The sequence below is a fragment of the Bombina bombina genome, chromosome 7 (assembly GCF_027579735.1).
Source record: "Bombina bombina isolate aBomBom1 chromosome 7, aBomBom1.pri, whole genome shotgun sequence".
NCBI classification, from domain to species: Eukaryota; Metazoa; Chordata; class Amphibia; order Anura; family Bombinatoridae; genus Bombina; species Bombina bombina.
The window spans coordinates 523986891-524004130 of NC_069505.1; positions in this window are offsets into that span (position 1 = coordinate 523986891).

Consider the following 17240-nt stretch of genomic DNA (forward strand, 5'->3'; position numbering starts at 1 on the left):
TTCACCCGGATCAAACAGGCTTCATGAAAGGAAGGTCATCAAATGCTAATCTAAGGAAAGTTTTTTTAACAATTTCAGACCAGTGGTATAACGATAAATATAATAAAAAAGTTAACAAAGAAGACAGTTCAATAGTATCACTGGATGCAAGTAAAGCTTTTGACTCCGTCACATGGGACCACCTTGTTGCCTCTCTTATAAATTTTGGATATTCAGGCAATAGTTTTAATCTAATTAAGAAACTTTATACTGAGTCTAGGGCAGCGATAATTATCAATGGCGACAAAACACCCTACTTCCCCCTCTTAAGAGGGACAAGACAGGGATGTCCTTTGTCGCCCTTAATTTTTAATATTGCATTGGAACCTTTACTGATTGCTTTGAGAAATAATATACAGGGGATTGAGTTAGGTGGCAAGAGAATACAGTTAGCGGTCTATGCAGATGACCTATTGGTATTTTCTAGAAATTCAAAGAAAAACTTTAATAAAATGTGCCAGATTATAAAAAACTATGGCTCTTTTTCAGGGTATCATATCAACCAGTCTAAATCTGAAGTACTATGGCTTCAAAAAAATCAAGATTCAGAAACTAAAATATTCAAAGAAGTAACTAAATATATGACATACTTGGGGGTCAAAATATCCAGAGAGCCCTCAGAATGGTACGCTTTAAACATTGGTAATGGCATTAGACAATTCTGTGAAACCCTCAAAAGGTGGACCTCGTTGCCACTTTCTCTCTCTGGTAAAGTAAATTTACTTAAGATGATTGCACTCCCAAGGTTACTGTATCTTTTTCAGAACATTCCTTTCTTAATCAAGAAACAGGAGATTAAAACATCTAATCAGGCAATTAAGGAATACTTATGGACGAATAATAGACCTAGACTTAGCCATCAAAAATTAATACTTAAAAAAGAATATTTGGGCCTGGGTCTCCCTAACCTAATAATATATAACCTGGTGGCAGTGACAAAGATTGCTCTTGATTGGCTCCTAGAGAGTAATCATTTTACCTTACCAGAGACAGAAAATGGATTGATAAAACCTCTTTATTTAAAAAATATCCTCCATCTCGAGGTTAAGAACCTTCCACCATATGTCAAAAAAATAGATTTGCTCAGGGACACAATTGTAGCATGGCACAGAACATGTAAATATTTAGGTATATATCCCTATGCAACACGATATTTAACTATCAAAGGAAACTCAGAATTTAAACAGGGTCACTCATCCAAAATATTTTCAGTCTGGCAAGAAAAGGGATTATCCAATATTATTCAATTAACAAAAAATAACCAGGGAGTAATTCAGGTTGAAGATTTCGAAACAATTAAAAATAAATATCTCCTCTCTGAGAAACATTATTTCTCATTCTTACAAATCAGGCATTATTGTCTTAAATTAATACAAATACAAGGGAATAATTGGGATCTTGTACCATTAGTTCCGGTAATTAATCTTATCAAAAGTGGTAAATATTCAATATCCCCGCTATACAACCTATTAAATAATATAAACTACAAACAACACATTGAAAGTGGAACTGTAAAATGGAGGGAAGTCTACTTTCCGAATCTAACTACGCAAGTAATATTAAAAAGCGTGGAAAGAGTGGAGGAAGCATCATTAGCTATCCCTATGCGTGAACAGCACGTAAAGTTAATGTGGATGGTATATATCACACCTGAGAAGATTGCTAAATGGGGTGGCATAGGGGAAGGAACGTTCTGCATTAAATGTAGACAATCAAAGACAAACCTAATCCATAGCTTCTGGCTCTGCCCCAAGATACAAGGTTTTTGGGGAAAGATAAATTTCTGGCTGAGCAAAGTTTATCAAACTCAAATACTCTTACAACCAGATCAGATCTTTTTTTTTCACTATAAAAAAGAACACCTACAAAATCGGAAATTTATAACGATGATAATTTTGTTAGCTAGAAATCTTATATTAAAAGGATGGAAACAGGCTAAACCACCCTCCTTTGGGAATCTTAGGGAAATTATTCATCACCAATTTTTCATAGAACTACAAGACACTTTATACCACATTGACAACAACATAACACGCTTCTTTAGCAAATGGGAGAATTGGATTAAAACTAGGGAGATCGAAGAACAAAAGAAAATAATTGGAAACTTTAAAAATACAATCTATATGGAAAATTGTAGATTGAGAGGAGAATGGCTTTTTGAAGAGCCCGACCAAGCTTAGAAAACAGAGGGAGGGGGAAGAGAGGAGAGAGAGAATTTTTTTTTTTTTTTTATTACAAGACGTAAACATTTCTATGTGATTTAAGATGTTATAACTTTAAATTGAATATTTTATATATAGATCCCAGGGGGGGAAAAGGCACCAATATAGATAGAAAGATTTTGTGTTGTTTCTGTGGTTGAAAAGGGGAAAGGATAAAGGTCTGTTAGTTTTTTCTTTTGCTTTCTTTCTTTATGATAATAGAAAGGGGAGAAAGGAATACCTCTTTATATCTTTATGTTTGTTATGCTTTATGGACAGGTATCCTCCCTAAAAGATTTAATTTTTCTCTGTTTGAGACCAAGATTGGGTAAATATATACTGCATTATATATTAGTTGAAACAGAAAGTAAACAGTATGAAAATGTTATACTATGATTTTGTTAAATCTGGAAAGACTGATTGTTTAAGATTTGTAATTGATGTATAAAACTAATAAACCTTTTAAAAAAAAAAATAAAAAAAAATAAAATAAATAAATAAATAGATCATCTACAAAACATTTATGCAAAGAAAAAATGAGTGTATAATGGCCCTTTAAAGGGATAGTCTAGTCAAAATTAAACTTTCATGATTCAGATAGGGCATGCAATTTTAAGCAATTTTCTAATTTACTCCTATTATCATTTTTTCTTCGGTCTCTTGGTATCTTTATTTTAAAAAGCTGGAATTTAAGCTTAGAAGCCGGCCCACTTTTGGTTCAGCACCTGGGTAGCACTTGCTGATTGGTGTCTAAGGGGTCTATTTATATATGTGCGGACAGACATGATCCGCTATAGCAAACCATGTCCGCCGCACATCGATAAATGCCGACAGCATACGCTGTCTGCATTTATCATTGCACCAGCAGTTCTTGTAAACTGCTGGTGCAATACCACCCCCTGCAGATTCGCGGCCAATCAGCCGCTAGCAGGGGGGTGTCAATCAGCCCGATCGTACATGATCGGGCGGATTGCTATACGCCGCATCAGAGGCTGCGTATGAGTTTAGGAGCAGCGGTCTTAAGACTGCTGCTTCTAAACTCCTGTTTCCGGCGAGCCTGAAGGCTCACGCGGAAACAAGGGGAACAGGGGCCATTTACCCCTTGTTAAATAGACCCCTCTATGTAGTTATCCAATCAGCAAGCGCTACCCAGGTACTGAACCAAATATGGGCCGGCTTCTAAGCTTACTTTACAGCTATTTTAAATAAAGATACCAAGAGAACGAAGAAAAATTGATCATAGGAAGTAAATTAGAAAGTTGCTTAAAATTGCTGAATCATGAAAGTTACATTTTTGACTAGACTATCCCTTTAATTACAAAGAGTCATTTTACGTTTGCACTGAGAAACTGATATGCTGGCTGAGCATCATGGGAAATGTAGTTCCAAAACCTCTGGAGGGCTGAGTTTAAGGATGTTTGATCTAGAGCACTACATGTCAAATGAATATCATTCTTGCAAACCTGCTGCCATATAATACCCTAGTGACGTGCACACTTCTGAGCTTTTGTCAACAAAGTATACCAAGAGAACAAAGAAAATGTGATAGTAGTAAAAGCACGTTCCTGAGCTTATGTCCATGCTTTTCAACAAAAGATACCAAGAGAATGAAGAAAAATTCATAATAGAAGTAAATTAGAAAGTTATTTAAATTGGAATGTTCTATCTGAATCATGAAAGATAATTTTGGGTTTTATGTCCCTTTAAAATGAGAATCCAATATAGGAGCAAAGTGACCAAATGGCAGTGACTTATTTAAAGGGACATTAAACACTAAATAAATGCTAGGTAGAATGATGCATTAAAAGAATAACATGTAGATGTATTTTTTAAAATTTAATTAGCTGTTTAAATTTCGACAAAATAAGTGTAAAGTGTTAGTGTCTATAAAACAATGGGAGCTGCCATGTTGTAACTTAGGTTACCGTCTCTGCTGTGGCCAATTAGGGACAGTAATAAATAGGTCACTAGATTGTGCAGCCAATGGCTGTGTGGGATATAACAGTGTTCTGCACTTCCATTTCTAAAAGGAACTGAAACGCTCACAATTTCAGAATGGAATTACAGGAAAAGGGGAAAAAATAAATAACAAAAGTATGTTGCAGAGTGTCTTTATATACAATTTATCAATTTATATTACCAACTCAAAGTGTTTAATGTCCCTTTAATGGAATAAATGATCAGTCTCATATGCATCTCATAATATAATTTCATTTTAAAATTACTAAAACTATGTTGGTTTTTTTACTCCACTCCCCCCCCCCCTTACTTGCCGCTGCATTTTAAGTTAATGATTTGATTCTATCTCAGTTAGACTGAAACTCTGTGTCAATTATTGACTGAAATTTGCTATCGTCACCCCAGAGAGCAATTAAACTATTGTGTCCTTGGGACAAGCGCGAGACATGACCACAATAAACAGTGTTCGGCTGGAGGGTGGGTGAGAGTTGAGTTACAGAGCAGAAATGAGGAAGAGGTCTGAAATATTTGTTTTATGCAAAGCTATTTGCATTTCTGTATTTAAGAGAAGGTGATGACTGAAAACTGTCTGGCTTAGTTAAAAAAACAAAAACCAATTGGTATATGTAGTGATCAGAATCAAATTTGTTTATTTAAACTATATTGTCCCCATACAATGATAAATAAATACAATTAAAATGATGGTGTACACTTCCAAAAACCTATAATTAAAGGGACATGAAACCCAAACGTTTTGTTTCATGATTTAGGTAGAACATACAATTTTAAACAACTTTCCAGTTTACGTCTATTATCAAATTTGCTTCATTCTCTTGGTATTATTTGTTTGGTTTCTAACTGAACACACGGGTGAGCCAATGACAATCGGTATATATATGCAGCCACCAATCAGCAGCTAGAACCTAGGTTCTTTGTTGCTCCTGAGCTTACCGAGATAAATCTTTCAACAAAGGTTAACAAGAGAAGGAAACAAATTACATAATAGAAGTAAATTGGAATTTGTTTAAAATTGTATTCTCTGTCTAAATCATGAATGTCTAATTATGATTGTACTGTCCCTTTAAAGGGACAGTGTACTGCAATCCGCCCTTAATGTGTTCCAAGCAACAGATTTTTTTTCTGCTGGAGTGTATTATATTCTTTACAAATAGCTTATTTACCTTTATTTAGTCATTTGAAATAGCTACTTTTGCCGATGTATCCCCACCTATACTAAAAATTTAAATTTTACTTCCATTATAAAATATTGCATGGTTTTTTTATATTCAAAATTTCAGTGGAACAAGCTCCTACTGAGCACAATCTCACAGGGTATATGTATGCTAGTCTGTGATTGGCTGATGTCTCCCACATGATACAAGGGGACAGAAAATGGGAGAAAAAATACATTTGCCAGAAAAAAAACCCATCTACTGCTTATTTGAAATTCAGAGTAGGTGTCATTGCATTGTCTTTTTATTATGCACTTGTTAATTATGCAATTCTACTGCATTTAGTGGTTATAGAAAAACTATGTAAACAAGAAGGTTTAGTTGAATCCATGCTCTAGTCAGGGTTGGTCTTTGAGAAATCAGATATAGAGGACTTTGTGTAAATAATAAGACAGATAAGATAAGAATGTCTCTGCAAAAGAAACAATATACAATCTAGAGACATCCAGTTAGCTAATCAGCTTTGCAATTGTTTTAATATCTATCAGCTAGATTACGAGTTTTTTGTTATGAGCTGCTCGGTGCTAACTTGCAAGTTATTGTCACCGCTCACCTCCTTATAGCGCTGCTATTACAGGTTTGCAAAAACCCGGCGTTAGCAGGCAATATGTCAGTGTTGAACAAAATTGAGCTCCATACCGCACTCCAATACCAGCGCTGCTTTGAGCTGGTTTTACGTGCTTGTGCACGATTTCCCCATAGACATCAATGGGGAGAGCCAGCTGAAAAAAAGTCTAACACCTGCAATAAAGGAGCGTAAAGCTCCGTAACGCAGCCCCATTGATTCCTATAGGGAAATAAAAGTTATGTTTACACCAGTCTAAACACCCATAATCTGCCGCCCCCGACATCGCCAACACCTATTTTACACTTATTAACCCCTAATCTGCCGCCCCCAATGTCGTCGCTACCTACCTACACTTATTAACCCCTAATCTGCCGCCCCCAACATCGTCACCACTATACTAAAGTTATTAACCCCTAAGCCTAACCCTAACACCCACTAACTTTAATATAAATACTTACCTGTAAAATAAACCCTAAGCTAGCTACAATATAACTAATAGTTACATTGTAGAGCTATCTTAGGTTTTATTTTTATTTCACAGCTAAGTTTGTATTTATTTTAACTAGGTAGAATAGTTACTAAATAGTTATTAACTATTTACTAACTACCTAGCTAAAATAAATACAAATTTACCTGTAAAATAAAACCTAACCTGTCTTACACTAACACCTAGCCTTACACTACAATTAAATCAATTACATTATTTAAATACAATTAACTAAATTACAAAAACAAGCAAACACTAAATTACACAAAATAAAAAAGAAATGATCAAATATTTAAACTAATTACACCTAATCTAATAGCCCTATCAAAATAAAAAAGCCCCCCCAAAATAAAAAAAAACCTAGCCTAAACTAAACTGCCAATAGCCCTTAAAAGGGCCTTTTGCGGGGAATTGCCCCAAAGAAATCAGCTCTTTTACCTGTAAAAAAATTAAAACAAACAACCGCCCAACAGTAAAACCCACCACCCACACAACCAACCCCCCCCCAAATAAAAACCTATCTAAAAAACCTAAGCTCCCCATTGCCCTGAAAAGAGCATTTGGATGGGCATTACCCTTAAAAGGGCATTTAGCTCTTTTTCAGCCCAAACCCTAAGCTAAAAATAAAACCCACCCAATAAACCCTTAAAAAAAACTTAACACTAACCCCTGAAGATCCACTTACAGTTTTTGAAGACTGGACATCTATCCTCAACGAAGCCGGGAGAGGTCTTCATCCAAGCGGCAAAAAGTCCTCAATGAAGCCGGGAGAAGTCTTCATCCAAGCGGCAAGAAGTGGTCCTCCAGACAGGCAGAAGTCTTCATCCAGACGGCATCTTCTATCTTCATCCTTCCAACGCGGAGCGGCTCCATCTTCAAGACATCCGGCGCGGAGCATCCTCTTCTTTCGATGGATCTTCAAGAATTAATTCTCCTTTAAATGACGTCATCCAAGATGACGTCCCTTGAATTCCGATTGGCTGATAGAATTCTATCAGCCAATCAGAATTAAATCAGCGAATAGGATTCAGCCAATAGGATTGAGCTTGCATTCTATTGGCTGATTGCATCAGCCAATAGGATTTTTTAACCTTTAATTCCGATTGGCTGATAGAATTCTATCATCCAATCGGAATTCAAGGGATCCCATCTTGGATGACGTCATTTAAAGGAGAATTCATTCTTGAAGATCCATCAAAAGAAGAGGATGCTCTGCGCAAATGTCTTGAAGATGGAGCCGCTCCGCGTCAGAAGGATGAAGATAGAAGATGCCGTCTGGATGAAGACTTCTGCCTGTCTGGAGGACCACTTCTTGCCACTTGGATGAAGACTTCTCCCGGCTTCGTTGAGGACTTCTTGCCACTTGGATGAAGACTTCTCCCGGCTTCGTTGAGGATGGATGTCCGGTCTTCAAAAACTCTAAGTGGATCTTCGGTGGTTAGTGTTAGGTTTTTTTTATGGGTTTATTGGGTGGGTTTTATTTTTAGCTTAGAGTTTGGGCTGAAAAAGAGCTAAATGCCCTTTTAAGGGCAATGCCCATCCAAATGCCCTTTTCAGGGCAATGGGGAGCTTAGTTTTTTGACATAGGATTTTATTTGGGGGGGTTGGTTGTGTTGGTGGTGGGTTTTACTGTTGGGGGATTGTTTGTATTATTTTATTACAGGTAAAAGAGCTGATTTCTTTGGGGCTATTGGCAGTTTAGTTTAGCCTAGCTAGGGTTTTTTTATTTGGGGGGGGGCTTTTTTATTTTGATAGGGCTATTAGATTAGGTGTAATTAGTTTAAATATTTGATAATTTATTTTTTATGTTGTGTAATTTAGTGTTTAGTTTTTTTGTAATTTAGTTAATTGTATTTAACCCCTTAATGACCACAGCACTTTTCCATTTTCTGTCCGTTTGGGACCAAGGCTATTTTTACATTTTTGCGGTGTTTGTGTTTAGCTGTAATTTTCCTCTTGCTCATTTACTGTACCCACACATATTATATACCGTTTTTCTCGCCATTAAATGCACTTTCTAAAGATACCATTATTTTCATCATATCTTATAATTTACTATAAAAAAAATTATAAAATATGAGGAAAAATTTAAAAAAAAAACACACTTTTTCTAACTTTGACCCCCAAAATCTGTTACATATCTACAACCACCAAAAACACCCATGCTAAATAGTTTCTAAATTTTGTCCTGAGTTTAGATATACCCAATGTTTACATGTTCTTTGCTTTTTTTGCAAGTTATAGGGCCATAAATACAAGTAGCACTTTGCTATTTCCAAACCATTTTTTTCAAAATTAGCGCTAGTTACGTTAGAACACTAATATCTTTCAGGAATCCCTGAATATCCCTTGACATGTATATATATTTTTTTAGTAGACATCCCAAAGTATTGATCTACGTCAATTTTGGTATATTTCATACCACCATTTCACCGCCAAATGCGATCAAATACAAAAAATCGTTCACTTTTTCACAAACTTTCAGTTTCTCACTGAAATTATTTACAAACAGCTTGTGCAATTATGCCATAAATGGTTGTAAATTCTTCTCTGGGATCCCCTTTGTTCAGAAATAGCAGGAATATATGGCTTTGGCGTTGCTTTTTGGTAATTAGAAGGCCACTAAATGCCACTGAGCACCACACGTGTATTATGCCCAGCAGTTAAGGGGTTAATTAGGGAGCTTTTAGGGAGCTTGTAGGGTTAATTTTAGCTTTAGTGTAGTGTAGTAGACAACCCCAAGTATTGATCTAGGCCCATTTTGGTATATTTCATGCCGCCATTTCACCGCCAAATGCGATCAAATTAAAAAAAACGTAAAATGTTTCACAATTTTAGGTTTCTCAATGAAATCATTTACAAACAGCTTGTGCAATTATGGCACAAATGGTTGTAAATGCTTCTCTGGGATCCCCTTTGTTCAGAAATAGCAGACATATATGACTTTGTGACGTGTATTATGGCTAGCAGTGAAGGGGTTAATTAGGGAGTTTGTAGGGAGCTTGCAGGGTTAATTTTAGCTTTAGTGTAGAGATCAGCCTCCCACCTGACACATCCCACCCCCTGATCCCTCCCAAACAGCTCCCTTCCCTCCCCCATCCCACAATTGTCCCCGCCATCTTAAGTACTGGCAGAAAGTCTGCCAGTACTAAAATAAAAGGGTTTTTAAAAATAATAAACTTTTTTTTAGCATATTTACATATGCTACTGTCTAGGATCCCCCCCTTAGCCCCCAACCTCCCTGATCCCCCCCAAAACCGATCTCTAACCCTCCCCTCTGCCTTATTGGGGCCATCTAGGGTACTGGCAGCTGTCTGCCAGTACCCAGTTTGCCAAAAAATATGGGTTTTTTTACTTTTTGCCCGTTTTTCTGTAGTGTAGCTTCCCCCTCCCCACAGACCAAACCCCACCACCTAACTGATTTCTTTTTTATCCGATTTGTTTATTTTTTTTTTATACAATTTTTTCCTTTTTGCTACAATTTTTTTTCTGTGTGTAGAGGTTCCCACCCGCTCCCTCCCCGTGCACGCGCCCGCCCCCACCCTCCCGTGCACGTGCGCGCGTCAGTGCGCGCCCCCTGGCATCCCCGCCCACGATCCCGCCCCCCTCCACACCACTAGGGCCATCGATGGCCGCCACCCGCCTCCCGGTCCGGCTCCCACCCACCAACGCTGTAAGCTACCGATCTCCGGTGCAGAGAGGGCCACAGAGTGGCTCTCTCTGCACCGGATGGCTTAAAATGGTTATTGCAGGATGCCTCCATATCGAGGCATCACTGCAATAACCGGAAAGCAGCTGGAAGTGAGCAGGATCGCTTCCAGCTGCTTTCCACACCGAGGACGTGCAGGGTACGTTCTCAGGCGTTAACTGCCTTTTTTTTGAGGACGTACCCTGCACGTCCTTGGTCGTTAAGGGGTTAATTAATGTCATTTATTTAATTGTAGTGTAAGGTTAGGTGTTAGTGTAAGGCAGGTTAGGTTTTATTTTACAGGTACATTTGTATTTATTTTAACTAGGTAGCTAGTAAATAGTTAATAACTATTTATTAACTAATCTACCTAGTTAAAATAAATACAAATGTACCTGTAAAATAAAACCTAAGATAGCTACAATGTAACTATTAGTTATATTGTAGCTAGCTTAGGGTTTATTTTACAGTTAAGTATTAACTTTTAAATAGGAATTATTTAGTTAATGATTTTAATTTGTACTTAGATTTATTTTAATTATGTTAAAGTTAGTGGGTGTTAGCCTTAGACTTAGGGTTAGGTTTAGGGGGTTAATAACTTTAGTATGGGGGCAGCAGATTAGGGGTTAATAACAGTAATGTAGGTTGCGGCGATGTTAGGGACAGCAGATTAGGGGTTAATAATATTTAACTAGTGTCTACTATGCGGGAGTGTGGCGGTTTAGGGGTTAATATGTTTATTATAGTGACAGCGATGTCCGGAGCAGCAGATTAGGGGTTAATAATGTTATTTTAGTGTTCGCAATGCAGGAGGGCCTCGGTTTAGGGGTTAATAGGTAGTTTATGGGTGTTAGTGTACTTTTTAACACTTTAGTTATTAGTTTTATGTTACAGCTTTGTTACGTAAAACCCATAACTACTGACTTTCAGTTTACGGTATGGATCTTGGCAGTATAGGCTGTACCGCTCACTTTTTGGCCGGACAGGCAAACTCGTAATACCGGCACTATGGAAGTCCCATTGAAAAATTACTTTTTGAAAGCTGCGGTAGTTACGTTGCGTTACGGCCCAAAAAGTGTGCGGTACAGCTATACCTGCAAAACTCGTAATACCAGCGGTAGTGAAAAAGAGCCATAACGCTGCTTTTTCACTCATAACGCAAAACTCGTAATCTAGCCAATAGAATTTGTTGCCTACCTTCAAATTCGTCATAATTTTTTGGGAATTGAAGGGTGTCCAGGCAATTGGACTTGGGAATTGTAAGATCCTATAATTAATACAAAGTGGGCAGGAGATCTATTTCTAATTTATATAAGACTATTAAAAAAAAGTTCAAGGCCTAAAAATTATGCAAAGAATCTCCAGTAATTGGCAATTAAGAAATGATGAGCAAATAGAGGCTATTCAAAAGAGCTTCATATGAGTAGATAGAGCTAGTATCTCAGCGGCGTGGAGAGAATCTCACATGAAAATAGTAAATAAATTATATGTTACGCCATATATGAAATAAATGGGATAAAAGAGTGGTAAACTCCTGTTGTAAATGTAATTTTTCTGCAGCAGATATATACCATTATTCATTATTTTTGGAGTTGTCCTAAAGATCGACAACTATGGAACAAAATTAATTTATTTCATGTAATTGGCAAGAGTCCATGAGCTAGTGACGTATGGGATATACATTCCTACCAGGAGGGGCAAAGTTTCCCAAACCTCAAAATGCCTATAAATACACCCCTCACCACACTCACAATTCAGTTTTACAAACTTTGCCTCCTGTGGAGGTGGTGAAGTAAGTTTGTGCTAGACTTCTACGTTGATATGCGCTTCGCAGCGTGCTGAAGCCCGTTTTTCCTCTCAGAGTGCAGTGAATGACAGAGGGATGTGAAGGGAGTATTACCTATTGAATACAATGGTCATCCTAACGGGGATCTATTTCATAGGTTCTCTGTTATCGGTCATAGAGATTCATCTCCTACCTCCCTTTTCAGATCGACGATATACTCTTATATACCATTACCTCTGCTGATTCTCGTTTCAGTACTGGTTTGGCTATCTACTTTATGTAGATGAGTGTCTTTTGGTAAGTATGTTTTATTTTATTTATGACACTCTCAGCTATGATTTGGCACTTTATATGTAAAGTTCTAAATATATGTTTTATACTTATATTTGCCATGATTCAGGTTAAACAGTATATTTCTTTCTTACAGACTGTCAGTTTCATTTTGGGAAATGCATATGAATAAATTTTTTCCTTACCTGAAAAATTTTCAAATTGACTTTTCTTTCTAAATTGCGGGCTGTTAGGCTCGCGGGAGCACAAAATGCTGTAATTTATTGCGTCATTTTTGGCGCAAGACTTTTTTGGCGTGAGAATTACGTTTGTTGACGTTATGATGTAATTTCCGGCGTCTTAGTTGGTGCCGAGAGTTTTTCACGTAGTTGCGTCAGCTATGACGCTCGTGTATGTTGCAGACGTTTTTGGCGCCAAAAAACATTTTGTCAATTGTGGGCGTCATTCTTGGCGCCAGTTTTTTTGACATTATTTAAATCATTGTTTCTTTTTGCTTCTGGTTTCCAGAGGCTTATACTGTTTGCATTTTTTCCCATTCCTGAAACTGTCATATAAGGAATTTGATAATTTTGCTTTATATGTTGTTTTTTTCTATTACATATTGCAAGATGTCTCAATCTGACCCTGTATCAGAATCTTCTTCTGGAATGCTGCTGCCTGATGTCGGTTCTACCAAAGCTAAGTGCATTTGTTGTAAACTTGTGGTAACTGTTCCTCCGGCTGTAGTTTGTGTTAATTGTCATGATAAACTTTCAAAAGCAGACAATATTTCCATTAGTAGTAATCCATTACCTGTTGTTGTTCCTTCAACATCTAATGTTCAGGATATTCCTGTTAATGTAAGAGAATTTGTTTCTAATTCTATTCAGAAGGCACTGTCTGTTATACCACCTTCTAATAAACGTAAAAGGTCTTTTAAAACGTCTCATAAATTTGATGAATTTTTAAATGACCGCCAGCATTCTGATTTATGTATCTCTGATGAGGATCTATCTGGTTCAGAAGATTCTGCCTCAGATATTGACACTGACAAATCTTCATACTTATTTAAAATGGAGTTTATTCGTTCTTTGTTAAAAGAGATGTTGATTGCATTAGATATGGAGGAGTCTAGTCCTCTTGATATTAAAACCAGTAAACATTTAAATTCGGTTTTTAAACCTCATGTAGTTATTCCAGAGGTTTTTCCAGTTCCTGACGCTATTTCAGATGTAATTTCTAGGGAATGGAATAGTTTGGGTACTTCATTTACTCCTTCTTCAAGGTTTAAGAGATTGCACCCTTTGCCGTCTGATAGATTGGAGTTTTGGGAAAAAATCCCCAAAGTTGATGGGGCTATCTCTACTCTTGCTAAACGTACTACTATTCCTACGGCAGATAGTACTTGTTTTAAAGATCCTTTAGATAGGAAGCTTGAATCTTATCTAAGGAAGGCTTATTTATGTTCAGGTCATCTTCTTAGGCCTGCTATTTCTCTGGCTGATGTTGCTGCGGCTTCAACTTTTTGGTTGGAGGCTTTAGCGCAACAAGTACCAGATCCTAATGCGTATAGCATTGTTAAGCTAATTCAACATGCTAATAATTTCATTTGTGATGCCATTTTTTATATCATTAGAATTGATGTCAGGTATATGTCTTTAGCTATAGAAGAGCTTTATGGCTTAAATCTTGGAATGCAGATATGACTTCTAAGTCCACGTTGCTATCTCTTTCTTTCCAAGGTAATAAATTGTTTGGTTCTCAGTTGGATTCTATAATTTCAACTGTCACTGGGGGGAAGGAAGCTTTTTTGCCTCAGGATAAAGCATCTAAAGGTAAATTTAGGGCTGCTACCCGTTTTCGTTCCTTTCATCAGAATAAGGAGCAGAAGCCTGACCCTTCCCCTAAAGGAACGGTTTCCAATTGGAAGCCTTCTCCAGTATGGAATAAATCCAAGCCTTTTAGAAAATCAAAACCAGCCCCCAAGTCTGCATGGAGGTGCAGCCCTCATTCCAGCACAGCTGGTAGGGGGCAGACTACGATTTTTCAAAGATGTTTGGATCAATTTAATCCAAAATCATTGGATTCAGAACATTGTTTCTCAAGGGTACAGAATAGGTTTCAAAGTAAGACCGCCTGTGAGAAGTTTCTTTCTTTCACGCATTCCAGTGAACCCAGTAAAGGCTCAGGCTTTCCTGAAGTGTGTTTCAGACCTGGAGTCATCTGGTTTAATTGTGCCAGTTCCATATCTGGAACGGGGTCTGGGGTTTTATTCAAATCTGTTCATTGTTCCAAAGAAAGAGAATTCTTTCAGACCAGTTCTGGATCTAAAAATTTTGAATCGTTATGTAAGAATTCCAACATTCAAAATGGTGACTATAAGGACTATTTTGCCTTTTGTTCAGCAAGGGCATTATATGTCCACAATAGACTTACAGGATGCTTATCTTCATATTCCGATTCATCCAGATCACTATCAGTTCCTGAGATTCTCTTTTCTAGACAAGCATTACCAATTTGTTGCTCTTCCTTTTGGTCTAGCAACATCTCCAAGGATCTTTTCAAAGGTTATCGGTGCCCTACTCTCTGCAATCAAAGAGCTGGGTATTGCAGTGTTTCCTTATTTGAACGATATCTTGGTACTTGCTCAGTCTTTACATTCTGCAGAATCTCACACAAATCAACTAGTGTTGTTTCTTCAAAAGCATGGTTGGAGGATCAATTTACCAAAGAGTTCCTTGATTCCTCAGACAAGGGTAACCTTTTTAGGATTCCAAATAGATTCAGTATCCATGACTTTGTCTATAACAGACAAAAGACGTTTGAAATTGGTTTCAGCTTGTCGGACCCTTCAGTCTCAGTCATTCCCTTCAGTAGCTATGTGCATGGAGGTTTTAGGTCTCATAACTGCAGCATCGGACGCGATGCCCTTTGCTCGTTTTCACATGAGACCTCTTCAGCTTTGTATGCTGAACCAATGGTGCAGGGATTATACAAGGATATCACAATATCCTTAAATCCCAATACTCGACTATCTCTGACTTGGTGGTTAGATCACCATCGTATAGTTCAAGGGGCCTCTTTTCTTCGTCCAACCTGGACTGTGATCACAACAGATGCGAGTCTTTCAGGTTGGGGAGCTGTCTGGGGGTCTCTGACAGCGCAGGGGGTTTGGAAATCTCAAGAGGCGAGATTACCAATCAATATTTTGGAACTCTGTGCGATTTTCAGAACTCTTCAGTCCTGGCCTCTTCTGAAGAGAGAACCGTTTATTTGTTTTCAGACAGACAATGTCACAACCGTGGCGTATGTCAATCATCAAGGTGGGACTCACAGTCCTCAAGCTATGAAAGAAGTATCTTGGATACTTGTATGGGCGGAAGTCAGCTCCTGTCTAATCTCTGCGGTCCATATCCCAGGTATAGACAATTGGGAAGCGGATTATCTCAGTCGCCAGACTTTACATCCGGGAGAATGGTCTCTTCACCCAGATGTGTTTCTTCAGATTGTTCAGATGTGGGGGCCTCCAGAAATAGATCTGATGGCTTCTCATCTAAACAGGAAACTTCCCAGGTATCTGTCCAGGTCCAGGGATCCTCGGGCGGAAGCAGTGGATGTGTTGTCACTTCCTTGGAATTATCATCCTGCTTATATCTTTCCGCCTCTAGTTCTTCTTCAAAAAGTGATTTCCAAAATCATAATGGAATGTTCATTTGTACTGCTGGTGGCTCCAGCATGGCCACACAGGTTTTGGTATGCAGCTCTTGTTCGGATGTCCAGTTGCCAACCTTGGCCACTTCCGTTAAGGCCAGATCTCAAGGTCCGTTTTTCCATCAGGATCTCAAATCATTAAATTTGAAGGTATGGAGATTGAACGTTTAGTGCTTAGTCATAGAGGTTTCTCTGACTCAGTGATTAATACTATGTTGCAGGCTCGCAAATCGGTGTCTAGAAAGATTTACTACCGAGTTTGGAAGACTTACATTTCATGGTATTCTTCTCATAAATTCTCTTGGCATTCTTTTAGAATTCCTAGAATTTTACAGTTTCTTCAGGATGGTTTGGATAAGGGTTTGTCTGCAAGTTCCTTGAAAGGACAAATCTCTGCTCTTTCTATTCTATTTCACAGAAAAATTGCTAATCTTCCTGACATTCGTTGTTTTTTACAGGCTTTGGTTCGTACCAAGCCTGTCATTAAGTCAATTTCTCCTCCTTGGAGTCTTAATTTGGTTTTGAGAGCTTTAAAGGCTCCTCCGTTTGAGCCTATGCATTCTCTGGACATTAAATTACTTTCTTGGAAAGTATTGTTTCTTTTGGCCATCTCTTCAGCTAGAAGAGTTTCTGAATTATCTGCTCTTTCTTGTGAATCTCCTTTTCTGATTTTTCATCAGGATAAGGCGGTTTTGCAGACTTCATTTAAATTTTTACCTAAAGTTGTGAATTCCAACAACATTAGTAGAGAAATTGTTGTCCCTTCGTTGTGTCCTATTCCGAAGAATTCTTTGGAAAGATCTTTGGATGTGGTAAGAGCTTTAAAATATTATGTTGAAGCTACTAAAGATTTCAAGAAGACGTCTAGTCTATTTGTTTTCTTTTCTGGTTCTAGGAAAGGTCAGAAGGCTTCTGCCATTTCTTTGGCTTCTTGGTTAAAGCTTTTGATTCATCATGCTTATTTGGAGTCGGGTAAATCCCCGCCTCAGAGGATTACGGCTCATTCTACTAGGTCAGTTTCTACTTCAATGAAGCTTCTGTTGATCAGATTTGCAAAGCAGCAACTTGGTCTTCTTTGCATACTTTTACTAAGTTCTACCATTTTGAGGTTTTCTCTTCTTCAGAAGCAGTTTTTGGTAGAAAAGTTCTTCAGGCAGCTGTTTCAGTTTGATTCTTCTGCTTATAATTTCAGTTGTTTTCATTATAAAGATTAAAACTTTTTGATTTGGGTTGTGGATTCTTTTTTCAGCGGAATTGGCTGTCTTTATTTTATCCCTCCCTCTCTAGTGACTCTTGTGT